We start from the raw sequence: 27,874 nt of genomic DNA, 5'->3' as shown, positions 1-27,874 counted from the left end.
TGGGGGGAGATTTTACGCATCGGTTCCACTTACCTAGTGTAGGGAGGTGACTTTAACATAGCTGTTGATCCCGAGAAGGATAGGGCGAATCCTGGCCCACACCACTACTCCCGCTCGCACGCATATGTGCATGACCTCCTTACTGAGCGTCATTTGCTAGATACGTGGCGCTCTAGGCACCCGGCGACTAGGGAGGGCACGCATTGGACTGCCGCGCACTCCACTTGGGCGAGACTGGACTATATCCTAGTTTCCCCGGGACTTGCTCCCACGATAGGCTGGGTAAAACACCTTGCTCGCACATACTCCGATCACGCCCCGGTCCTGCTGAACGTCGAATTGACTGACCTCGCTGGCTCTCCGATGTCGTGGAGACTGCAGCCAACTGCCCTACTAGATGACGTCTTCCGGTCCGAAATTGCACAGGAAATTGAGAGCTTCTTCCAACGCAATGGTGGCACGGTGGATAGTGTTGCTGTAGTGTGGGAGGCTTTTAAAGTCACAATTAGAGGACTGTGCATCTCGAAAGGGGTGGGAGTCCTCAGGGTTCTGCGTAGCACCCTTCGTAAACTAGAGACTGACCTTAAGGAATTGGAGACCGCCCCCACGTTTCACACTGATGCTGGGGCGCAGGCCCAGTTCCGTGAACTATTGTCCGACTATAAAGAAACCGCGGACAGAGAGGTCAGGTTCAGGGGGAAATACTTTCAAGCTCGCAGGTACGGGGAGGGGGAGCGGCCGGGCAAATTCCTGGCTTGGGCAATCCGACCGCCTCGTTTTAACAACCAAGTTCTCGAGATCCAGGGTAGCTCGGGGGAGCTTCACAGGGACACCCGGTCTATAATGCAAGCATTCGTTGCCCATTATATTGAACTATACTCCTCCGCTCACACTAAACCGCCGGAGCTGGGTCACTACTTGGGGGAGATCACATTGGGATGGCTCTCTGATGCACAAAGAAAGTTCCTCATGGCACCGCTTGGGATCGACGAAATTCGCGAGGCCATCATGAAAATGGCCTCGGGGAAGGCCCCGGGTCTCGATGGGCTCCCGATTGAGTTTTATAAATCATACATAGATATCCTTGCCCCGATTTTAAAGGTGGTGTTTGAGGAAGCCCACACGCTGGGAAAACTTCCCCCTACCATGAGAGAGGCCTTAATTACCTCCATCTTGAAGCCGGGCAAACCGGCGACCTCCCCTGACTCCTACCGGCCTCTGTCCCTCCTTAATTGTGACGCAAAGATCCTCTCTAAAACTCTGGCTAACCGGTTGACGCTCCTCATGGAGGGACTGGTACTCCCGGATCAGTCGGGCTTTATACCAGGTAGGGCAACGTCGCACAACTTGCGCACGCTATTTGCAACTTTACAGAATGTGGCCCCCAGCCTCCAGATGGTGGCAGTCTTTTTAGACGCCACGAAAGCGTTCGACTCCCTGGAGTGGGATTACCTGGTGGCTGTGCTAACTAGCATGGGCTTTCCCCTGGTTTTCCTGGGCTGGATAGCTATCCTCTACGGCGGCCCTTGTGCCAGGGTCTTAATCAATGGTAGGACATCGGAGCCCTTCGGAATTGCCCGCGGGACCAGGCAGGGGTGCCCTTTATCCCCACTCCTATTTGCACTGGCGCTGGAGCCCCTCGCCTCACGGCTGCGACAGCGCCATCAACACAGGGCACTGTTCTGCGAGCAGCGACAGCTACTGCTGTTGCTTTATGCAGATGATATTACTTTGTATGTGCGAGACCCCCAAAATAACCTGAACCCGCTACTCCGGGAATTCATAACATACGGAGAGATGTCGGGCGTACGAATCAATTGGTCAAAGTCTCAGATCCTCCATCTGACGGATGGATGTCAGACGTTCCCACTTGACTATCCCATAGAATGGTGTGAGTCTGACGTAAAATATCTCGGCATTAGGATTTCTCGGGACAGGGAAGAACTAATGCGATCGAATTACGGTACTGCATTGACGCATGTCTCCTCCTGTGTTGACCGTTGGATTACGCTCCCCCTCTCGATGGCAGGACGTGCCGCCTTAATTAAGATGGTAGTGCTCCCCCGACTTTTATACTTGTTTATGACCATTCCCTTTCCCCCGGGCCGGCATTTTTTCACTCGTTTGCGTTCGGAATTGATTCGGCTGGTGTGGGGTGGGAAGAGACCTAGGCTGAAGTGGGCTGTGATGACCTCTCCATACTCGCGGGGTGGTTTGGATGTACCGGACCTGGAGTTATATTACTATTGCGCTCAAGCGCACTATGCGTTTTACTGGTTCCACCCCATTGCATTTATGCCCCAACTCGCTGCGGAGGACTGGCTGGCGGCTCCTCTGCCCCTGCATGGCCTACTGCATAGTACACTCCCTCATAGTACTACAAATTATAACGCCTTGCAGGGTACATTGAGGGCGTGGCTGGAGATATCTAAGCGAGTGGCGAGCTCGTTCCTGTACTCGCCCCTTCTCCCCATTGCCTACCACCCGCAACTGCCCCTTCTACAAGAGAGACTGTTCCAAGATGTGATTCGCAAATTGGGGATTCAGAGATGGGGAGATCTATTCTCTGCTGGGCGCTTCTGCGACCGGGACCATTTCTTCGACGGGTACACGCCTACCCCTCTGGAGCTTTTCATCTACATTAGACTGAGGCATGGAATGCGGTCCATATTGCAGTCATTTCCGGCTGAGCCCGAAATCACTGGTCCGTTGCATAGAGTCCTACAAGCATCCTCGCCCTCCCATTTGGTCTCCATACTGTATCATACAGTTCGCTCTGACACTGCACTCGACATTTCGCGGGCCCGTGGGGACTGGGAGCGGGAGCTGGGGCTGGAGCTGGGGGATGACAGGTGGTCGTATTGTTGCACACAGACAGAGCAGATTTCCGCGAGCAGTAGACACCGTGTCATTCATTTTAAGTTCCTGAACCGCCTGTACTGCACACCGGTCACCAAGTACAAATTTCAGCTGCAGAATTCAGATACCTGCGAGAGGTGCCATGCCCCTCATGCAGACTTCCTACACTTATCCTGGGAATGCCCTACTATTCAGACCTATTGGACCCAAGTGTACTCCGCCGTTTCGCGGATGGTGGACCTGTCCCTTGTGCCCGAGCCGGTACAGGCGCTTTTGGGATATTCCAAACATATTCCGCGAGCGAGTCGTAAATTTGTCACAACGGCGTTGCTTTTGGCGAAACGGCGCATAGCATGCCGGTGGGGTCGAGGGCGGGCCCCGAAATTTAAGGAATGGCTCAAAGACCTTGTCTACTGCCAAGAGCAGATATTGACATACTCCGACCTGCTCCCTGTTAGATCCCGTCCTGCTGATGTTTGGGGACCATTACAATGTTACCTACTGCAATACCCGGGAGCCCTGACGGAGGATGCCCCCCCTCCCGCCAGTGATGACCCTACTCCTGGTGCCCTTGACGCACACCCTGCGCTGGGTGATGGATGAACTGTTGCAGAAATCTGGGGGTGGGGGTTGTGTCCCCATGTCCCCTTGCTTCCCCTTCTCCCTGGGCAGCCACTCTGATCCCTCTTCCACGATACCCCACGCCACGTAGATTGGGTTGTATGCCTGTTACACGTGATATACGGAAAGCGGTCACGCCTGGGGTGATGTAAAATGCATGGGGGGACTCCACCTGCGGGTCCCCACGTTTACATTGAACGCTTAACTTGTGTATTGCCCTACCGCCAGCTGTTCCTGCCCCTTGTCCCCGCGCTAAGACTCATGCTATTCTATGTATTGCTGTTCACATGGCCCCTGGAAACGCAAGGGATGTGCTGCTGTGCTGTTTTATGACTTGAAATGCCACTGGACATCGCTTATGGTTATTGTATGACTGTAATGTTTTTGGTACAAAAATTCAATAAACAAAGTTAAAAAAAAAAAAAAAAAAAGGAATCTATTTCAACCTTACATTCCATCCAAGCAGCCGCGATCCTCAGGCAAACATCTTCCAACTGTTCTTAGGTATAGGAAATCGAGATGAGGAGGTAGAGCTTTTTTGGTGGCTGCATCCAAGCTGAGGAGCTAGCTTCCCCTTTCGATTTCCCGTCTTCAATCTCACGCCATATTTCACAAGCCCTTTTACAGACCTGGCTTTTTACTCTGTAATGGGTAGTCAGCTAGCTCCTCCTTGTTTTCTCTCCCCTCCGAAGACTAACTGCTATTAACGCCTTTGTCGTCTGTTTTCATTCATCCATTCATCTAGATTTCTATTCATTTTGATAGTCATGTCAGCATAAAGATCTGTTTAGCAGTATTGGGCTCTGTTTGAAGCTGATTTTGCGTTACTAACCAATCACGTAATGATTAACTTCTTTATTGTATTTATAATTTAATTTTCTATTGGTTTTCATCTGACCAGAAATGGGTGTTTGGCATGTCTTTGTAATACTTAAATCATCGCTGCAGTCTAGCTTCTTTGCTAGCATTATGTTGTTGATTTTGGTAATATCGTGCTACATTAGTAGCCCAATCTGCTAACATTATGCTGTTGGTTTTGGTACTATTGTGCTACATTAGTAGCCCAATTTGTAGTTAAATCAATAATAGAGCCCCTTTCAAAAATATGTTGTTGATGCAATGTAGTTTTGTAATGGCCAATCATCTATCTTTGTATATATTTCTTTGTCTGCCTCTGTCTTCCTCATCTTTCTATGTCAAGATAGTTTGTTTGTGACTTGTTGGACATAGTTTTACTTTTTGGGCCAGACCACACCAAACGAACGCTATCTTTGTTACCGGTCTAGTCGACCAGAAATAGGAGGAAACTCCTCACTACTTAAGGCCGATGCAAGCGTGGATGCGCAAGTTTTACGAGTACTACGCTACACATACTGCTAGAAAATGTAAGAATTGCTAGATTTGCGCAATAAGTTTTTAAAAGTATTTTATGCCAATAATTGTTGTTTGCACATGAATCAGTGAGGTTAAACTAAACAAAGGTGAGCTGTTGTACTTCAGCATGTGAGAGCGGGTCACCGAACGAACGCCATCTTTGTTAAGTGGTCTAGTCGACCAGAAATAGAAGGAAACCCCTCACTACTAAAGGCCGATGCAAGCGCAGACGTGCCGGATGCACGCCGAAGGAGCTCCAAAATGCGAACACGTCTGCACTCATCCGCACACTGGCCACGCATGGCGCCGTGTTGCCAGTTTGGAGAGAACCCCCAGGTAGCCAGGCCTCCTGCGGTACATGAAAGAATAATTGCTAGCACTAGGTAAGCTAGGGGCTTCTGCCACCAACCACACTGTGCCCAGTACCCCAAGAATAATTCACAAGGAAAACAGGTGAAATAATAATTTTAAATGCGGCCTACTAAATGTTCGATCATTGGTGAAACACCACACAGAGATTCACCTCTTACAGCAATCGTATGATAGGGATGCCGTGTTCCTGACCAAAACATGGACATCCCCAGATTCGGAAGTTGAGCTGGGGTTAGCTTGTCCACCAGGCTATAAGATTTTTCATAAGCCCGGATCACTGATTGATATCATCAGTAACATGTTGCTCAATCATGCTACATTCATTATCCTTGGGGACTTCAATCTTTGGTCAACTGGAGACTCGGGTCCAGCGTTAAAGGATCTCCGTCAATCATGTAAGAATCTAGGACTTCAACGATTGGTATCAGAACCGACACATTAGGGAGGACACATATTGGAGCTAATATTCTTGAATAAAAAAAAACCTTACAATCATAGAAAGTATTTTCCCTTTATGTTGGACAGATAACTATCTAGTAAACTTCTCCGTACTAAACCTAAGATCGGTCTCGCAGACAACAATCACAAAAACCACTCGCCTTGGCAGAGAATGTAATAAACTTTGGAGAATAACTAAGGAGGAACTCATGTTCAACAATGAATGCCCCTTTGATATAAATAAAGTAGTGGATGAGAACTACTTAGAACTCAGCAGATTAGAACCACCCTAGACCAAATTGTCCCAATTAAAGAATTAAAAAACTCACATAGACTGTCAGCCCCTTGGTATAGTGTGGAGTTAAAAAATAAAAATAAAAATGTGCTGTAAAACAGCAGAAAGGAAGTGGAGGCCCCCGCCCTCGGAAGCCCGCCCACCCCCATGGACCACGCACTCAACCTGGGACTCAGAGCTCAAAATGGACCACCAGATCAACTCCGTCTAGTCCTCCTGCTTCCACACCCTCCGCCTCCTACGTAAGACCTTCAAATGGATCCCTCTCAAACACAGAAAGACCCTCACTCATGCCCTGGTCACCAGCAGGCTCGACTACGACAACGCACTCTATGCCGGAATAAACAAAAACCTGACCCACAAGCTACAGAACATCCAAACGCCATGGCAAGACTGGTCCTCAACCTGCCAAGACACTGCCACATCTCCCAGCACCTGCGCACACTCCACTGGCTCCCCATCGAAGCTAGAGTCACCTTCAAGATGCTAACCCATGCTCACAAGGCCCTCCACGACACCGGAGCAGCATACCTGAATAGCCGACTCAAATTCCACGCACCCCAAAGGAGCCTACGATCAGCCCAGCTCTACTACGCCGTGGTCCTCTGCACCAGAAAGACCAGATTGGGAGGCCGCTCTTTCTCCTTCCACGTGGCCAGAGCCTGGAACGACCTTCCGCTCCACCTCAGACAGATAACATCGCTCCTCATCTTCACAAGAAACCTCAAAACCTGGCTCTTCGACAGACCCCCTCCTTGATGGACTGGAACCTGCGAACCCCCCCCACACCCTCCAGTGCCTTGAGACCCTTACGGGTGAGTAGTCGCGCTTAACAAACACCTGATTTTGATTTGATTTGATTTATGTGGAAGAGGATAAAATAGCTCCCAAAGAACCCATACGTAAATACAAAAGAGAGATTTCCAGAGCTAAAGCAAAATACTCTTGCACCATCTTGACTGCACCCAACAGCACTAGAAGTGTATTCAAAATAATGAACAAACTCTATAAACCAGAGTGCCTTCATAATAAGGTCACCGCCTCCCAAGACCTATGTGATAGCCAGGCTATGTTTTTTGAGGAGAAAAGCAGCAAAATCATTGATAGTCTAGATGCTACCTACACAAATCAATCATTTTGGATTGACCAGACAGATCCAGACTCAATTTCATCCATGCACCACAAGCATGATACCGTTTTACGAAAAACACTCCCAATGCTCCCAATCTCGGTCAGAGCCTTTGTAGTAAGAAGTGTAATCCTGAGCCGACTAGACTACTGTAAAGCTCTGTTGCTGGGAGCTCCAAACTTCTTAATCAAGAGAATACAGAGAGTTCAAATGGTGGCAGCTAATCTGGCCCTAAATAGACCACGTAGGTCATCTGCATCCCTGTCCCTGAGAGAACTTCATTGGCTCCCTCTGATGCAGAGAATACATTTTAAATCGCTCCATATTGTGTTTAGGGCACTTCACTGCCTTGGGCCAAACTCCTTACAAAATAGGTTTAACTGGCATGCCTCGAAAAGAAGTCTACAATCCTCATCTGGCAAGCAGTTCCAGGTTCATTAAAACTAGATTTGAAGGAAGAGCATTCATGACCGAATTCTGGAATGAACCCCCAATAACCCTGGGACAGGCAGGGGATTTATTACACTTTAGGAAGAGACTTAAAACATGGCTCTTCCCAAAAGAGTAGAACATGCTGCAAGATGAAACTCACCGACACACCTTCCTTCCTGGACTATGTGTCCGTAGCTGTGTAATACAACGCCAGTCAAATGACAGTGCGCTCTATAAATACAAATACATACATCATTCAGCATGCCAACAAATGAGATTTTGATGCTGATGAAGGCTTAAAAGCTGTTGAAATAACATTGATTGCTGACAGAGGTTAGAGATGGAATCAATTAATTCATCTTTAGTCTGTTAGTGCACGTGACCACCCCCCTCCCCCCCCCCTTTATTGTTATCGACTGTGGGGGTAATGATATAGGTCACTTAATTGGAGTGAGACTAGAAATTGAGATGAAGGAGACATTTTTCACCTTAATGTCTGTTCCAAACACACATTTTGTCTTCTCCAACATTTGCTAGAGACAAAAGTGAAAGAGGTTGAGGATAAATGCTGTTGAGTTTGAAAATACTAAAAGACATGCCAACAAGACAGTGCCAAGCATTTCTTAGAGATGTTAGTTTTGTTATGTTAGTAAAACCTATATAGCGCACGGTTACCCTGAGGTGTCCTGGCGCTTGATACAGTCCTCCCAACAACAGTTCCAGCCAGAAGAATTAAAACAGCCATGTTTTAAGCGCTTTACTAAATGAAAATAAGTCCTTAGAGTTTCTCAAGCTAAAAGGAAGCTCATTCCAGGCCTTAGCTGCCCCAGCAGAAAAACTCCTACCACCCCATCTAGCTCTCTTTGTAATGGGTACTACAGTTAATTTTGCTCCTAAAGAGCGTAACGATCTTCCTGGCACATACCACTGAAATTGTTGTTTCGGATGGAGTGGGCCTATGTCCTGAAGCGCTCGGAAAACTAAGCAGAGGGATTAAAAAAGAATTCGCTTCTTTACAGGCAACCAGTGAAGTTTTTTTATTGAGCTCGAGATAGAGGCAAATTTCGAAGTACCAGTAAGCAGCCTAGCTGCTGAATTCTGGAGCATCTGAATTTTTTGTAGGTTGCGCTCCTGCATATTTAGATAAAGACTGTTACAATAGTCTAGTCTTGACATAATCAAGGCCGTAACCACTGTGCGCTTACAGTCTGCCGGTAAAAGAGGTAAGATTTTCCTCGTGGTCCTGAGGATATAGGAGGTAGCAGAGTCCACGGCATTCACTTGGTCACGCATATCAAGATGTTCATCCAGTACTACACTCAGGTTCTTCACTTTTCTGGATGGTACTGGGAGGGTCCCCATCGCCTCAGGCCACCAACTAGGAGTCCAAAGATTAACATTAAGATCATGGAATGTCTACCATTTATCATTTGGAAATCAAGTATTCTAATGAAGCACTATATCATCCTGATGGTGTCAGTTTTACAAGAATATAGCTGCTTACAACGCATGCGATTATATCGTATGCCATTACAACGCAGTCGTTACCAATTACCACACTGTTTAGTACACAATACCATTGCATCGCAAGTTATTACAACGACTTGCTGTAGGGGGCGTGCTGAACTTAGGAAGAGTATTATTTACTATTCCTATTCCAGTTTGCGCAACAGCAGGGAAGGTGCTGGATACCAGTGCGCCCCCTACCGCAAGTTGTTGTAATGACTTGCGATGTAATGGTATTGCATACTAAGGACCGTGTTGTATTGGCATGCATTGTGGAGACAGCGTTGTAAACGCTGTTTCCCATTTTACAACCTTTGGAATCCATCTTTTCCTTTCAAAGCTCAAAACTTGCCTTCACAACCATATTTAAATTTGTTTATTTTTTAAAACAAATACAGGCTGTTTTAAGAGCCACCCTACATTGGTGCCGATTCCGATCCTGTAAAAATGTTCCCCGTACGAATCGTATCCGGATATTTTTCCGTACGAATCGTACAAGTAGCGTACAAACTGCCAAGTACGATTCGTATGGGAAAAAGTCCATACGAATCGCATTGGGAAAATTTCCCCACACGTCCTCGGGTCGGAAAATGTGTCCGACACATCCCCGGACGATTTAACGTACGAATCGGAAAAATGAAGTTCGACCGCGCAAGTACGATCCGTCCCGTCCTTCCGATTTTACAACCGTATGGAAAAAACACCGTACGGACCGAACTCCTATAGCAACCATGGAGACATGTGCCCGCATACGCGCCGAACACCCCACCCCAGACCCCGTATGTACACGCAGCACACCCCCCCAGCCCTCGTATGTACGCGCCGAACATCCCCCCCAGCCCCCGTATGTACGCGCCAAACGCCCCCCCGGCCGCGGATGTACGCGCCGAACCCCCACCAGTGTATGTACGGAGCGTACCCCCACCCGTGTATGTATGGAGCGTACCAACACCCCACCAGTGTATGTACGGAGCGTACCCCCACCCGTGTATGTACGGAGTGTACCCCCACCTGTGTATGAATGGAGCGTACCCCCACCCGTGTATGTACGGAGTGTACCCCCACCCGTGTATGAATGGAGTGTACCCACACCCCACCAGTGTATGTACGGAGCGTACCCCCACCCGTGTATGTATGGAGCGTACCAACACCCCACCAGTGTATGTACGGAGCGTACCCCCACCCGTGTATGTACGGAGCGTACCCCCACCCGTGTATGTATGGAGCGTACCCCCACCCGTGTACGTACGGAGCGTACCCCCACCCATGTATGTACGGAGCATACCCCCACCCGTGTATGAATGGAGCGTACCCCCACCCATGTATGTACGGAGCATACCCCCACCCGTGTATGAATGGAGCGTACCCACACCCCACCAGTGTATGTACGGAGCGTACCCCCACCCGTGTATGTATGGAGCGTACCAACACCCCACCAGTGTATGTACGGAGCGTACCCCCACCCGTGTATGTACGGAGCGTACCCCCACCCGTGTATGTATGGAGCGTACCCCCACCCGTGTATGTACAGAGCGTACCCCCACCAGTGTATGTACGGAGCGTAACCCCACCCGTGTATGTACGGAGCGTACCCCCACCCGTGTATGTATGGAGCGTACCCACACCCATGTATGTACGGAGCGTACCCCCACCCGTGTATGCATGGAGCGTACCAACACCCCACCAGTGTATGTACGGAGCGTACACCCACCCGTGTATGTATGGAGCGTACCCCCACCCGTGTATGTACGGAGCGTACACCCAGCCCCCCCTGTATGTACGGTGCGAAACACCACCACCGATGGACGGTGCGGACCAACACCCTGCCCGTGTCTGTACGCACCCTACCCCAGGCCCCTACACCAGCACCCTCACCCAACATTGCGCATGTACGAGTCGTACTAAGCCATAGCAAAGGACAGCACTGTACAACTACGCACCGTACAGACGCCAAAAACACTCGTACTGAACCAGGACAAAGCAAAACAACACAAGGAGAGTCAATTCGATTCGCACAACACCACAAAACATGTCCAACAAGCCCAAATACATCCTATACACTGACCTGCAACTGCCAAACAGCTAAACAGAGGCCCAAAACACAACCACTCCTTATAACACACCCACCCAAAGTTCAAACACAGCCACACCCACAAATGGACCAATAAAAAGGCCCAACACACACAAACCATGATCCTTTGTAACAGATCCACTACTGCCAGACCACAGAGACAACGCACTGCACCATACTACATCCATCAATACACCTTACACTTGCACTCCTTCACACAACCACCATCACAAACACCCCCTCATCACATTCACACACACACACCTTCACAACCACACTCACACACCCACAACCATCCACACCCACACCCCCACAACCATCCACACCCACACCCCACACCATGCCCACTAACAAGAATCCAAAGTTCACAAAGGATGAGCTGGAGATCCTTGTCGACGAAATTGTCAGAGTCGAGCCACAGCTCTTTGGAACATTGGTCAGACGGACCAGCATATCCGAAAAATCAGCCATGTGGCAGAGGATTGTCAATTCTGTGAATGCTGTTGGGGCCACCAGAAGGACCAGGCATGAGTGCCAAGCCAGGTGGTACGATCTGCGGAGGACGGTCCGCCGCAAAATGACGGACGATCACAACCAGGGGAACATCACTGGAGGAGGGCCGCCCCGCAGACGGGTACAGTACCATTCCTGGGAGGAGAAGGTGATGGCCACGCTGCCGCCGGTGGGAGTAGACGGAGTAGAAGGAGTCCCAGACCCTGGTGAGTACACAAACAACTCACCTCACATGGGAACGCCATACACAACCAAAATCCCAATCATGCACGCAACCCCCCCAAAGCCAGCACCGGACACAACCACACTCCAAAAACACACACATGCCACTAGCGCCTCCATGCCCCATGCACCAAGCAAGGCCATGCCAAGTCACAGGCCACACAAAACACCAACACAAGACAGGATGTCCCCGATGCCGGGAGGGTGGGCCTCAAAACTAACATTGAGCAACTCAGAAGCACACAACAATGACCTCAGCCCATATGGCCTAGGGCACAGCCATACAAACAGTGTGTCCCCACACAGTACTGTGTTGCCTGCAAATGGTGGCCGTGTTGCAGGATGACATGGGTATGAAGGCACAATTTGCACATAACAGCAGCTAATGAAGACGCATCACTCTGAAAGAGTGTCAGCACACACCGCCACAGCAGCAGCGCAGACTCAGACACTCCGCCCAATGGGTGCCCGGAGATTAGAAACAAACCCACATGAACAAGCCAATGGCCTTTGAAAGACCTGCAAACTGTGTGTGCCCAGGAAGCTGGGCTGAGGTGACAGAGGGTGACACACAGAGGGAGGGAGAGGGGGAGAGGGGGAGAGGGAGGGAGGGAGACAGAGGGGGACACAGGGAGACAGACAGAGGGAGGGAGGAGGCTGACAGAGGGAGGGAGAAAGGGAGACAGAGGGAGACGGACAGAGGGAGGAGGCTGACAGAGGGAGGGAGAACGGGAGACAGAGGGAGACGGACAGAGGGAGGAGGCTGACAGAGGGAGGGAGAAAGGGAGACAGAGGGAGACGGACAGAGGGAGGAGGCTGACAGAGGGAGGGAGAAAGGGAGACAGAGGGAGACGGACAGAGGGAGGAGGCTGACAGAGGGAGGGAGAAAGGGAGACAGAGGGAGACCAAATCACCCTTGGGTGGTGTGGCCATGTCCGCTCGTCAGCAGGTGGACTGTGTGAATGTAGACAAGGTTTGGCAGTGCGTTAACCCCCCTTTTTCCTTTGATAAACACTGGTCCATGTGTCAATCTATGCACGAGTACATCCGTGCTGCAGGCACAAACCTAACCTTACACCCAGTATACCCACCCACTGTGTTTGTTAGAACCCTGTCACAAATGCTTAAGTTACCTACCTGCATTCTCAAATAGCATGGAAAAAACACCATTTGCCCACGTACAGTGCAACACGTAAGGCGGCTCTTCATGGCTTGCTACGCCCGCTTACTACACTGCTGACTGCGTTCCAAAAAGATGCATCAACTAAGATTGTGTCACACATAGGTAAAGTGTCGAAAGCTGTGGCCAAGGGACATACCCATGCACAAGTGCACTGTGAGAGGAATGCAAGCCATATTCAACTACCCAGAGGAACTGTGCCAACTCAAAAATGAATTAAACATGGATGTCGCATGTAACACAATTAACATTGTCTCTCTCACACACAGGTCAACGTCGTCGATCTCCCCCCAACACTGGGGGGGAAGACTCACAGGACCAGGCTCTGCGTGAAGAGGACCCCACCGGCAGCGACGACTCTCACCACTCCGTGGATGACCCAGACCAACCTGGCCCCTCTGGTGTCCAACCACCTGCAGCACCTGCGTCAGGTACAACTGTGCCAACCACCACCCCCATTCCTGCCACATCCCAGGAGACACCCAGGAGCCCTGCCCGCACACAACAACACAGCCAGTCTGTCCAGGAGGGACAAGGTTCTCCGGGCACCCAGGAGGAGGCAGGCGACACCGCAAATTCCATCCCTCAGGGGTCCCGGAGACCCGATGTGCCCACAACGGCAGGCCAGGCGCAAGTGGGCAGGGGTGGTGGGAGTGGAGGACGGCGGAGGAGCGAACGTGACCAGTTGGCTCAGGAACCAGTACCGGCGTGACACCAGGGGCATCAGCCAGGTTGTGTCCACCCTCGAGGAGATGAAGACCCTGCAGGCCGAGCAACATGCCAGTCAACAGTGACACCAAGGACGGATGGAGGCAAGACTGGCTGAGCTCCTGACGGTGCACACGGAAATGAACCGTTCACTCCGTCGGATTGCCGACAACATGGGCAACCCTCCCTGTGCCACCAGGCGAAGAACATCACCAGCCACAGGGAGGGATCAGGAGGAGGAGGATTCATCCGACGGAGCATCACAAGCATCGTTACGGCTTGCTTCTGAGGGTCCCCGCAGGAAGGTGGGTCGTCCACGCAAAAGACCGTGAGAGTCAGCGGAACATCACCATCTCCCAGGTCACCTGGCCTGGCACCTGGCCCTCTGGCCCAACAGCAGCACATCAGCAAATGACATTCTCTGCCACATGGACTTGCTGGTCACTGTCTGACCAATGTTGACAAAGACTGTGGCATGGACTCTGATGACTTCCAATGGCAAGGATACCAACTCCCCCAGTGAACTTTGGATTCTACACACCCGGCAAGCACCTCTTGTCATCCCCCCCAAACACGTACCCCACCACAAATAAAATTCAGCACTATCAAGAGATGATGCCGTCATTTTGCATTATTCCATTACATGTGTGTGTTGTAAAGTCAAACCATGCCTGAGTATTTTAAAGAACTACAACCATCCATACCCTGGGGTCTGAGTCTGGCACAGGACACACATGGGTCACAATGTATCATCCAATACAGACATGGAGCACCATACTCACCCGTGATGGTCCCAACCAGCTGAGGGGGTGCCCGCACAACTGTGCCCACAGACCTATTTAGAAGAGCAACAGTCATGCGCAGAGGTCAGGGATCATGTGGAGTGTCCTGGGGTGCTACTCCCAGGTATGTGTAGACAGGTGGCAGAACCATGGCCTGTATGCTTGAGTCAGGTGGATGTGGAGAATGGTGGGCCGGCCAAGGTTGGATGCATGGAGATGGCACAATGGGGTCTTGGATCACAGTGCCACAAGGTTGTGTTGGGGTTGTGGGCTGCATCCTGAGTGTGTGCGTGAATTGAGAAGGTCATCCTGCAGCTGGCAGTGATCCATTCCCCCCATCTCTGTTGGACGTTGATGTGGCTTGGTCGCCGGATGTAGAAGCAGAGCTGTGCAGATGCACCCTGGATGTGGACAAGTATCATGGGAGTTGTAACACACATGTCCGTACAGTGCAGGGTAGGATTAGACACGGTTGTTGTAGTTGACCTGGGGGGTGGTCTCTCTTGCCTTGAGGTGGATGGAACTGGGGATCTTGTGCATAATGCAGAGTGTGCTGCAGCATGAGGCACAGATGCTGCTGATCAGCATAGCACATGTCAGCAAGCTCGTTTGCGCCATGTCAATAAAACAATGCCACAAGTTGCACACAAAGACAAGGATCTCAGGAAGGAACTATGCAAAAGGTGTATGTCAAGGAAGGAATGTCTGGTTCAATATGGCACACACACACACAATGGATGCACATGCAGCACAGTGGCCGTCGTGGAGACTGACATTCCACAATACCTACACAGCCATGGACATCATGCACAATACAGATTCTAATCCCTGACAAACAGCTTGCATCTTGCTACTCTACACATAGACTCGTATGCACTATCTCTGATAACTATGCCAGACATGCCGCATGCACAGTGGCAACAGACCACCATTGACAGAGATGAGGCACCCTGGAGGCAGAGGGACACCTTTATTAGTCATGTGTGTCGAAATGCAAATGCAACTCTGTCAACACATACACAGGTCATGTGGATGAACATGTGGGACCGACACTGGCACCCCCCTTTGCACCACAGATGCTGGAAATCCATAGAACTGGCACACAAGTGACGGGTTACAGCTAAACACCCCCTGCTGCTCACGGAGAGGCTGCTATACACCATTGAGCCTCTAATGGGGAATTCACACACCATGTCAACCCGGTGCAACCCGTATGTTTCCGAGGGCAGTGTTACACACATTGATGGCTTCATCACAATCCACAATCTCATTACAGATGACTGTCACCAAGTCTGACCATCAATTCAGGTGAATTCAGCTCCATGTCATGTGCCCCATGGTGCTTCTACATGTATGCAAAGTAACCAAACATGAACAGGAGCAGTGTACACACATTCAAAACAAATACCACACCCAAAAAGCCGTGCTGCATCCCTTACCCTAAGGAGATTTTCAAACTTGTCCGTGCATGTAACGCTGATTCAGCACATGTTGCTGTGTTCATGAGGAATAGCAGGAGCACAACAATGCCACCAGCAGACAGCATGCGCAAGTACCTGTTGATGAGAGACACACAAGAAGTCAGCCAAAAGAAGCACATCCGCATGCATGTGCATGTACTCGACACGTATAAGGTTGTCAACATGCTAGGTGACAATGATGACTCTGGAAAAACATTCTTCTATTGCACCATCACTCGAGTGACACATCCAAACACACCTCTGATCACTTGGCAGACATGCAGATGGACACACACATTGCAACACATGCCACACACGGCCCAATGCGTGCACACTCAGACACTGGAACTCACCACTAAGCAAAGAAGTCGCGTATGAGCCGACTCCGGATGTCCTCTACCGCCTCCTCCTCCTCCACATCACTTGCCTCGTCACCAAGCCCTTCATCCTCCACGGGTGGATGGTCCTGCTCATCCGGATCCAGGATGAGTGGCACAGCTTTCTCCACTGCCATGTTGTGCAGCATGCAGCACACGAGGAAGATCTTGCAGACCTTCACCGGTGCATATGGGAGTGCGCCGCCGGTCTTGTGGAGGCAACGGAATCGGCTCTTCAGGAGGCCAAACGTCCTCTCTATCACTCGCCTGGTCCGCCCATGGGCGTTGTTGTAGCGGTGCTCGGTAGCCGTGCTGGAGTTGCGGAGAGGTGTGATCAGCCATGGCATGTTAGGATAGCCAGCGTCCCCTACATGGAAACATCATGGACAAAAGTGGGTCAGGAGAAGCAGTAAGACAGGAAGGGGACGCTAAATACAGGACTGACAGAGTATACCCACCAACAATACATGCTCGTTCGTTGCGCAGCTGCAGCATCATTTCAGGCACCCTGCTACGCCTCATGATGTAGACATCGTGTGCTGATCCTGGAAAACGAGCACAGACATGTGAAATCACCATGTTGGCAAGACACACCACAAGGGCATTAATGGAGTGGTAATGCTTGCGGTTCCTATACGCTACCTCCTGTGCCTGTGGTGGTACCAAAGCCACATGTGTTCCATCTATGGACCCAATGACATGGGGCATCCCTCCCAGGGCATAGAACTCACGCTTGACACCTGTCAACTGCTCATGAGTTGGGAATTTAATGAACTCATCCAGGTGATCCAACATGGCCTCTAAAAAATCATGAAGAACACGGCTGAACATGGTTTGGGACCTGCCACCAACATGAGCAATGGTATATTGAAAGGTACCCGTGGCAAAGAAATGTAGGGCTGCCATCACCTTCATCTTGGGAGTCAGTGCAGTAGGATACCTGTGTAGCGGTTGGAGGTGTGGTGCCAGTCGTGTCGTCAAGTTCTCAATCAACTGTCGGGGGAAGCGGTAGCGGCGTATACAGTCACGTTCCCTCAGGTCAGCCAAGTCCGGAATTGGTTGAGGGAGAGGCGGAGCCCTGCAGTAAATTTGAAGGGACAACGAAGAGTGAGTACAGTACACCACCAATGTCAATGTACTGAGCACATGTTCAACAGGCAATACACATATGCTACATACAGAGTCAGGTCTGTGCAATATGCCCTGGACACGTATGCCAGGCAGGTGACACTCCTACCAAGAGCCAGCTACAAACGTCGATTCTCAACCTCAATATGCCATGCCATGAAACTAGCTGTGGGCCAGTGTAAGTGAACAGGCAGACGCATTACAGGAGTTGCAGACATCCACATATGTGCAGAAGAAGGATGTTTATTGTACAGACAGGTTGCGGAACACTAGATGCACAGGTCACATGTCATAGAAAAAGGACAGACCACACACCTTGCCATGAAGGAGTACATGTCAAGACTGATCACACATACATTGAGAGTATGCAGATATGTCCTTGTTTTGAAACTCCGTGTCGATGCATACATACACACCTTACGTCGGATTACACATGTGGGCTGGTGTGCGTAACAGTGTGCCATGCCCATCTACACACAGACACATGTTGGTTGCAGCAACTGAAGATGCATTTGACCAAACACCTACAGCAAACCTATGGGAACACATGACACACACATGACATAGTTACAGCGTGCAACGTGGGCATTCACATGTCAGGTGTAATATTCCGTGTACCTGGCATCAGGGGACAGTTGTGGGTGTCGGTGACTGTGCCATGCCAGTGACGCATGGCTCAACAAGTCTGTACTACATGCACACATGTCAAAGGAGTGAAGGGGATGTGTGGCACATAGTGCACCATCACACATGACATGTGTACACAGCTCATCATACATTTATTTGCTTCACACCTCAGGAGTAATGTGCCACATGACAGCCTGACACACCTGTGCCCGACACATGTAGTACTGCACAGACAATGCCTTGATGTCCAGCCTTGGCCAAGTATGACAGCTCTATTCCTGTCTGTGTGCCGCCTGTCACCACTGTCAGGTGTGAAACGCACCGTACATACGCTCTGAGGGCGTGTGTAGGGTCCCTATCACAATGGGAGTGCTGGCGTATGCATACGCCATAGTAATACGGACCGTACACGCGTGTGTAGGGTCCCTATCACTATGGGAGTGCTGGCGTATGCGTACGCCATAGTAATACGGACCGTACACGCGTGTGTAGGGTCCCTATCACTATGGGAGTGCTGGCGTATGCGTACGCCATAGTAATACGACCTGTACACGCGTGTGTACGGTCCGTATTACTATGGTGTACGCATACGCGAGCACTCCCATAGTGATAGGGACCGTACACATGCCTGTACGGTCCGTTTCACTGCATTTGGGGTGCCCTAGGGCCGTGGAACACACCGTACCTGTGTGTAAATATTGAAATAACATAGGGGACACATGAGGGACAAGTATAAGGGCCTAAATGCATGCTGGTTGTCATGGAGACCGAGTTTAAAGTTTGAGTATTTGCATCAGGTGGGCAGCAGAAGTCGGTTGGAAACAATATACTTTGTTGCAAAGTGGTTGTTGACTTGACATCATGCTCAATTTTTAAACCATGCAAAGCCACTCACTGGGGTAGGTTTAAAGGGATTGGAGGAAACGTAGGATGCTAATGTGACTGACCAATCACTCTGTACTCCTGTAAATGAAACAGGCCAGCAAGGCAGATATAAGGCAGCCAGGTCCCATGAGAGAACACTTGCCTGCACATCCTTTCATTCCACAACACTGCTGCTGCTCGTGATTCCTCTGGCACCATGTCCAGGTCTGTGGAGAGGGCCCAGCCATTCACCATGGAGGAGAATATGGCGTTGGTGGATGTGATCCTCCCACAGTACACCATGCTGTATGGTCGACCAGGGGAGCAGGTGAGTGCTGACTCCACTAGCTTAGACTGTGCCCCTTTTTTGTGACTGTGACTTCTGGCATTGTGTCCATGTGTGACAGACATGCAATGTTGTTTAGAGTGGGTCCCAGGGTGGGGAAGGCCTCATGTCTCCCATGCAGAGCATGCTGTAGTTCCTGTGTGCACTCCTCACTTGCATAGTGCTTACTGTGACAATCAATGCATGGTGCATGCCACATTCTGCCTGGCTACTCCTCCTGGAATGTTGTTTCTACAGTCCTGATGTGATTCTGTGGTCCCCCCAGTGTGACAGGTGACAGTACCCATAGATGTGTCTTTGTTTAGTGTACCTGTGCTGTGAGTGTCCAAATGATGTGTTCGTCCCCTGGACATTGGTGTGTGTGTAAGTCCCCTGTCATGTGGGTGAGTGCATATGGGGAGTGATGCACACCAGCTGCATGAGGGATGGATATACCCTGCCCATCTGATGTGAGCAGGGAGCAGTGCTGTGTGACTGCTGTGCTGAGCCAGCCCCACACCTGTGACACCCCCCAGTCTAGTGGCACATGGGCAGAGTGAGGTTTGTACCCGCAGTTGGCAATGGCAGGTGATTGTCCTGTGCCTGTGTGTGTCTGTGTACTCTGCTGAGGTTGCGTCAGTGGGCTGGGGCATGTGACTGCTTTGAGGTGCTGTACATAATCCTGGTGTAGCTTGTGATGCACAGTGTGATCCAGGATCATTGATTGTGTGGCACCCCTCATGCCACCTGTGTACTTCCAATGCCACGTAGTGCATTTTGCCTTCCCCAGAGGATAATGTCCCTATGACAAAGGTGCAATGAGTTGCCTGCATACCATGGCCTGTTCAAACAAGACAAATTATTAATATGTGTGTCTCTGTGTCATTGCTCAGGTGTATTAAAGTATTCTCACTTTTGCATCCTCACAGGTAGGCGTCCATGCCAAGGGGGAGATATGGAAGCAAGCCGTCAGTGCCGTGAGGAAGACGGAGGGTCTGAAGCGGCGCCTAGCCCAGGTGAGGAAACGCTGGCAGGATATCCGGTGCTGGATGAGGAGGATCGCACGGGTCCTGCTGGGGGACTCACCTGAGAGCCACAAGAACCGTGGGCGCCGGCGTCTGACCCACATCCATAAGCGTGTGCTGGCAGTGTTCTTCCCCGACTTGGATAGGCGCTTACAGGAGAAGCAGCAGCAGAAAGGGGGTAGGTACATGTGTGTTTGTTGTGTGTCACCAGCTTTTGGAAGTGCGCAGTTGCTTGGATACACTGCCAGGGTTTAAATGTGCAGTGCATAACCTGTTCCCCAAAGTAAACCGGTGCTGTTCTTCCTCCCTTCCCCTCCTTGCCATGTGTTCCCTGGTCTGTGTGTAGTCACTCTTGCACAAGGTAATCTAGGCTGGCAGTTAATCCAAGTGCCCAATGCTTGCAGCATCATGTGTGGGGGTGGTGTATAACAGGTTTTGGGACCTTGCCTGTGCCCTGGCCAGTTCAGTCATTGTGGGGTCCATGTCAGTTGGCACTGATGCTGAGTCCTGACATAGGAGTGTGTCTTAAAAGTGTACTGCCTTACAGCATGCATGTCCAATGTTGTGCCCTCTGACATGATGTGCATGAGTGGGAGTAATGCATAGTGCAGGGACGGTTGCTTCAGTTGCAGTCATATCCATCCAGGACCATGGAGGAGTGTGGCCACTACCGTGCCCTGGGGCACCTTTTCCTAGGTATCATGTGTGTCATCCAACAATGTGGCCATTGTCTGTGTCTTCGGCATAGGTTGGGTTCTGTGGCATTGTACCCTGGCCTCATCTGTATTTATGTAAACTGTGCTACATGTGTCCACTGTACAGTGTGACCCAATTTTGCTTGTGCATACTCACAGTGGGCAGTGCCTGTGTGTCTTGGTACGACAATCTGATGATGGTTGATTGTCAATGATATATGTGGACAGGCGCACCAGGGGTAGTTTGTGTACAATCAGGATTTAGTGCAGGCCATGTGTTTTTATCCCAGAGTAAGAGGTGTAAGTACTTCCTCTGTCTCAATCACATTGTCTCAGGTAGGGGGTGGTTTGTGCGGGCAAGGCCTACATGTCAAAATCTGAAGTCTCCTTGCTAGGTCTGGCCTGTGTGTGATGTTTGTCTGGACATACACTCAAGGTGCAGTGACCCAGTCATGTTGGGCATGTTTTAATGTATTAGCTTTGCAGCATGTGCAAAAAGTTAATAGACATGGTTCCTGCTCATCCCTTTTTTGGCAACGCTGTGTGGTGCAGATGCTGTGCACGATTGTCCCCAGAGCCTGGCTCCTCTGTCCAATTTGATATCAAGTAATTTGCTGTTGTGTCATGCTCTCCATTGTTTCTCAGTGTCATGGTGGGTCAACCACCTGTGTGTTGCAGGGCCTACATATGTACCTTGTATTGTAGATGTTACTCATGTTGCTTTTCAGGCTATGCACTGTGACCTATGTAGATTTGACTCATGTGACATATGTATACAGGTGTCTGATTATTTCCTGTCTCTTCACCTTGCCCACAGCATCGTCGGGGGACTCCGAGGGAGACACTGGCACGGACCGTGAGGAGGGAGCGAGCACCAGTGCCAGCAGTGCTGTCTTGTCTGGCGCATCGAGTGGCACGGAGGCCGAGGGGAGTGAGGCGGAGGACCTGTCCAGTCCCACCACCAACTATGACGCTGACGGGTCCGAGGCTGAGCTCCCAGAGGGGGCGGAGGCTGCTCCCACAGCTGAAAGCAGCACTCCATCTCTACCCGCCCCCTCCATTCCCATCACCGGCCTCCCACTTGCTCGGATCCCTTCCCGCCATGCTAGGTCACCACGTGTCTCCTTCTTGCCAGGCACCGCACCCCCTGCCCCTGTCTCCACTGCTGCCGTGAATGCCGAGTCTGTGGACATCCTGCGCCAGTTGCAGGTTGGTCAGACTGCGATGCTTAATGTCCTCCATGGCCACACCCGAGTGCTCACCCAGATGGAGGCATACATGGAGGGCATCTCAGCTGCGCAGTCTGACCAACGCCAGTTGCTGAGGTCCATAGACTCGACACTGACTGCAGCAGTGGGTCTCCTGAAGCGCTGCGTCCCCCCCTACCCCTGCACCATCCACACTTCCCACTCCCATGCCTGTCCCAAGCACACCCAGACGTACCCATGCACGCACCCCACCAGACACAGGCACCACACCACCAGGGAAGGCCAAGCGCACACCTCCTGTCACGCACACACAGGGTGAAGTAGGCACACCCACTGGGTCGGGGGGCAAACGGAAGACACGCAGCCACAGTGGGAGTCCACATTCCTCACAACCCACTCCCTCCAAATCCACTCCCCTCAGCTCTCCTGGCCAAGATTCCAACAAAGAATCCTTCCTGGCCCCTCTGTCCCTGAGCCCCAGTGTGACACCACCCCGCAAGCGGTCAAAGGAGTCCCCGGTCAGGGTAGTTGAGTCCCCCCCCTGTCCACACCCTCCCCCAGTAGCGCTGCGACCCATCCCTCCGACCCCCCCCTCCTTGGGGCCTGTGGTTCCTTCGGGTGCAGGGGAGACGCTGGAGGACCTTGCAACCGTGTGCAGCGCCATTCTCACCTCCACCTTTGGCGCTGCCCCACCCCCTGTGGTGGAGTCCTCCGTCCCTGCACCCACAACACCTACCCTTGCCCCTCCTGTCCCTGCGGTGCCTGGTCCTTCCCCCCCACATGATGCCCCCCCCTGTGGAAGCAAAGGAGGTATGAACTGTGCAGGCAAGCTAGGGGACACGCGTCCCTATGTGTCCCCCACCAGGAATTGGACTATGGACTGCCCTATGGGCCTTGTACATATTGAACTTTTAATAACCAATTTTTTTTCATGCTGAATAATGCAATGTTTTTTTTCCTTTGAACACTACTGCTTTTCTGGTATTGCTGTTGGTGGTGCTGCTCCATGATTTGGGGTGGGGATAATGTGTTAGGTGTCTGGGAAATGTAGTAGTGTGCTGCTCATGGGGTGGACCCTGGTATCTGTGTGCCATCACAAGGTATTTGCGAAATAACTTTGTTCATGTAAGCTTTTACTGCATGGTGACATTGTCCCAAGGTGTGTTCCTTCCTCTGTGGACCCTGACATCTTCCCTGCAGGGTGTTTCCTAAATGTTGTGCTGAGCTGTGTCTACATTTCCTTGGTGTGTGACGGATCCGTTCAACTTTGCCCATGCATGCTGGGCAATGTCTCCACCTGCATCATTAGTGGCATCCTTGGTGGTCACTGTACTTGTGTATGGAGTATATTGACATGACTTCATGTGGACATGTTCCCTTTTACACACTACGCATGTGTGTACTCCCAGCCTCGCACACATGTGTTACGTGTTCTGCAGGGTCTTTGAGCACCTGACTGACAATTGTGGGCATTGTATCTGTGGGTACTGCACCCTTTTCTTTCCATGGGCACTGCTGGGGGGACTCTGCACCCACCCCTCCTGTGTCTGGGCACTGCTGGGAGTGATAGGCACCCACCCCTCCTGTGTCTGGGCACTGCTGGGAGGACTCTGCACCCACCCCTCCTATGTCTGGGCACTGCTGGGAGGACTCTGCACCCACCCCTCCTATGTCTGGGCACTGCTGGGAGAACTCTGCACCCACCCCTCCTATGTCTGGGCACTGCTGGGAGGACTCTGCACCCACCCCTCCTGTGTCTGTGCACTGCTATGAGTGATAGGCACCCACCCCTCCTGTGTCTGGGCACTGCTGGGGGGACTCTGTACCTACCCCTCCTATGTCTGGGCACTGCTGGGGGGACTCTGCACCCACCCCTCCTATGTCTGGGCACTGCTGGGAGTGATAGGCACCCACCCCTCCTGTGTCTGGGCACTGCTGGGAGTGATAGGCACCCACCCCTCCTGTGTCTGGGCACTGCTGGGGGGACTCTGCACCCTCCCCTCCTGTGGCTGGGCACTGCTGGGAGTGATAGGCACCCACCCCTCCTGTGTCTGGGCACTGCTGGGAGTGATAGGCACCCACCCCTCCTGTGTCTGGGCACTGCTGGGGGGACTCTGCACCCACCCCTCCTATGTCTGGGCACTGCTGGGGGACTCTGCACCCACCCCTCCTATGTCTGGGCACTGCTGGGAGTGATAGGCACCCACCACCTGTGTCTGGGCACTGCTGGGAGGACTCTGCACCCACCCCTCCTATGTCTGGGCACTGCTGGGGGGACTCTGCACCCACCCCTCCTGTGTCTGGGCACTGCTGGGAGTGATAGGCACCCACCCCTCCTGTGTCTGGGCACTGCTGGGAGTGATAGGCACCCACCCCTCCTGTGTCTGGGCACTGCTGGGGGGACTCTGCACCCACCCCTCCTGTGTCTGGGCACTGCTGGGAGTGATAGGCACCCACCCCTCCTGTGTCTGGGCACTGCTGGGAGTGATAGGCACCAACCCCTCCTGTGTCTGGGCACTGCTGGGGGGACTCTGCACCCACCCCTCCTATGTCTGGGCACTGCTGGGGGGACTCTGCACCCACCCCTCCTATGTCTGGGCACTGCTGGGAGTGATAGGCACCCACCACCTGTGTCTCTGGGCACTGCTGGGAGGACTCTGCACCCACCCCTCCTATGTCTGGGCACTGCTAGGGGGACTCTGCACCCACCCCTCCTGTGTCTGGGCACTGATGGGAGTGATAGGCACCCACCCCTCCTGTGTCTGGGCACTAATGGGAGTGATAGGCACCCACCCCTCCTTTGTCTGGGCACTGCTGGGGGGACTCTGCACCCACCCCTACTATGTCTGGGCACTGCTGGGGGGACTCTGCACCGACCCCTCCTATGTCTGGGAATTGCTGGGAGTGATAGGAACCCACCCCTCCTGTGTCTGGGCACTGCGGGGAGTGATAGGCACCCACCCCTAATGTGTCTGGGCACTGCTGGGTGGACTCTGCACCCACCCCTCCTATGTCTGGGCACTGCTGGGGAGACTCTGCACCCACCCCTCCTGTGTCTGGGCACTGCTGGGAGTGATAGGCACCCACCCCTCCTGTGTCTGGGCACTGCTGGGAGTGATAGGCACCCACCCCTCCTATGTCTGGGCACTGCTGGGAGGACTCTGCACCCACCCCTCCTATGTCTGGGCACTGCTGGGAGGACTCTGCACCCACCCCTCCTATGCCTGGCCATGTACGCTCGGGACATACACGGGTGGGGGTACGCTCCGAACATACTCGTACCCACGCTCTGCAGGCCTGGGTACGGCCCGTACCCATGCCTTTGGAACATGGGTACGGTGCGTACCCCCATTGTTGGGGTGCCGTAGGGTCCGCATCGTACCCAGGCCTTCTGAGCGTGGGTACGGGTCGTACCACGCGTACCCCTACGTCACTCCAACAATGGCGGTACAGCCCGTACCCACACTCTTAAGGCCTGGGTACGGTGCGGACCCCAATGGGATGCCGTAGGGGTATGCACCGTACCCAGGCCTTCAGGGCGTGGGTACGGGTCGTACCACGCGTACCCCTACATCACCCCAACAATGCTGGTACGGTCCGTACCCAGGCCTTTAGAACGTGGATACGGCCCGTACCGCCATTGTTGTGGTGACGTAGGGGTGGGCGTGGTACGACCCGTACCCACGCTCTTAAGGCCTGGGTACGGTGCGGACCCCCAATGGGGTGCCGTAGGGGTAGGCACCGTACCCAGGCCTTCAGGGCGTGGGTACGGGTCGTACCACGCGTACCCCTACATCACCCCAACAATGCTGGTACGGCCCGTACCCAGGCCTTTAGAACGTGGGTACAGGCCGTACCGCCATTGTTGGTGTGACGTAGGGGTGGGCGTGGTACGACCCGTACCCACACTCTTAAGGCGTGGGTACGGTACGTACCAGAATTGTTGTGTTGCCGGTTCGCGTCATCATCCACTTCCATTGTGGCGGACGCATGCGTTGCTGGACACGCCCCCACCCCCTCGAAGTGACCAGGCCCTGAAGGTCAGGTATGTCCGGGGCATGTATGATTTGTGACTTGGGTGGGGGTTATGTGTCCTGCCCCTGCCCCCCCCCCCTTTGCCCCTGGATGTTGTTCTGACCTTCTGCGGCGTCTGCGTCGGTTCCTGTAGAGCAGGTGGACTGCTATGAGGGCTGGGATGACACGTAGGTTCGGGTCCATGGCTGTCCGTCGCGTACAGGTGCTCCTTGTGCGCATCGTCCTGATTTCCCGGCAGTTTTTGGCAGCCGGAAAATATAATCCGTGCGGGGTGACGTCGGTACGGATCGTACTTCCTGGCTCGTGAAACGCAGCCTGAATGCGTCCCGACGTCACGTCGGCGCTTTCCCGGATCACATTTGTATGTATATTTTCATCGGTCGGTGTTTTGTACGAATCGTACAGAAATAGTGTTTCCATACGAATCGTACTTGCATTTTTGTAATGTTTTTTGACCGGGTACGAGTCGGACGGTGAAAACGCTCCAACCGACGGTTCTTACCCGGTTTTTCCAGGATCGGAATCGGCCCCATTATGTCTAATGTAATTTGTTCACATGAAATATATTTTATGTGCTTTCAGGTACCATGGTACTTTCTAGATACATTTGCCGTAGTACCACAGTACTTCGTAAAAATATTTTTAAAACAAATATCTCTTTAAAACTACTATTTCCTACCCCACTATCATTACCTGTGCACATAATGATAATGGTCCTGAAAAGACAATGGAAAACGGGTGCTTGGTTTTTAAATTCTAAGATTCTTGGCCATTCCTACAAATATCTGGGTATCATTTTTGATAGTCGGGGTTCATTTAATGATCATAAAGCCTCCTTAAAATCAAAAGCGATTGTATTGACTGTTACAGTATGCCAGTCTGCAGGGCCCGCCATTTGAACCTTTGTTGAAAGTCATCCAAGGCCAGCTAGAGTCTGTCCTGATGTATGGCCCTACCTTACTTCCAAATAATCTAGCAGTTTGTTTGAATACATTGACAGCAAATGTTTGCAGGATTTTTTTTTCTCTTCCATCACACTCAGCACAATGCCAAATCAGGCTGGAATTCGGTCTTTGCAATTTATATAGTTAAGAAATTGGCCGATGGTAAAGTAATGCATGCAATAAAATCATCAAATCAAAATACAGTATGCTACTATATTTGAAAGGAATTTCCAAGCAGCGACCAGGTAAACGCAAATCAGTGGTTGCAGATTCTCAAGGATTCTATAACTCCGCATGAGTTTCAGGATCACAGGCAGGCGCTGATGTCTCGCTATCTTTTTTAAAAAGTTGTGAACTCCCTGCCAAAGAAAGCATTGCATATTGAGGATAAAAAAATGCAGTTCCCGTTCCTAGTTTGGGGTAAATTCATATAAATGATTAGGTCTTCAGCAATACCCCGGTCAAGCATTTACATTGCCTTTAAAAGGAGGCTTCTGCTCTGAAGATTTGACTGCACTGAGGGCCACATGCATCAAGATAAGGAATTGCAATTCCTTAACAGCGATTTCTAAGGAATCGCTATTTAGGAGTCGCAATTCCTTATGCATGTAGGTTTCGCTAAAACATGCCCTAAGGGAATGTGTACGCGCCACATGGCACTTAGAAAAATGCAATTTTGTGCTT

The sequence above is a fragment of the Triturus cristatus genome, chromosome 8 (assembly GCF_964204655.1).
Source record: "Triturus cristatus chromosome 8, aTriCri1.1, whole genome shotgun sequence".
Taxonomy (NCBI): domain Eukaryota; kingdom Metazoa; phylum Chordata; class Amphibia; order Caudata; family Salamandridae; genus Triturus; species Triturus cristatus.
This window is presented reverse-complemented; position numbering follows the sequence as displayed.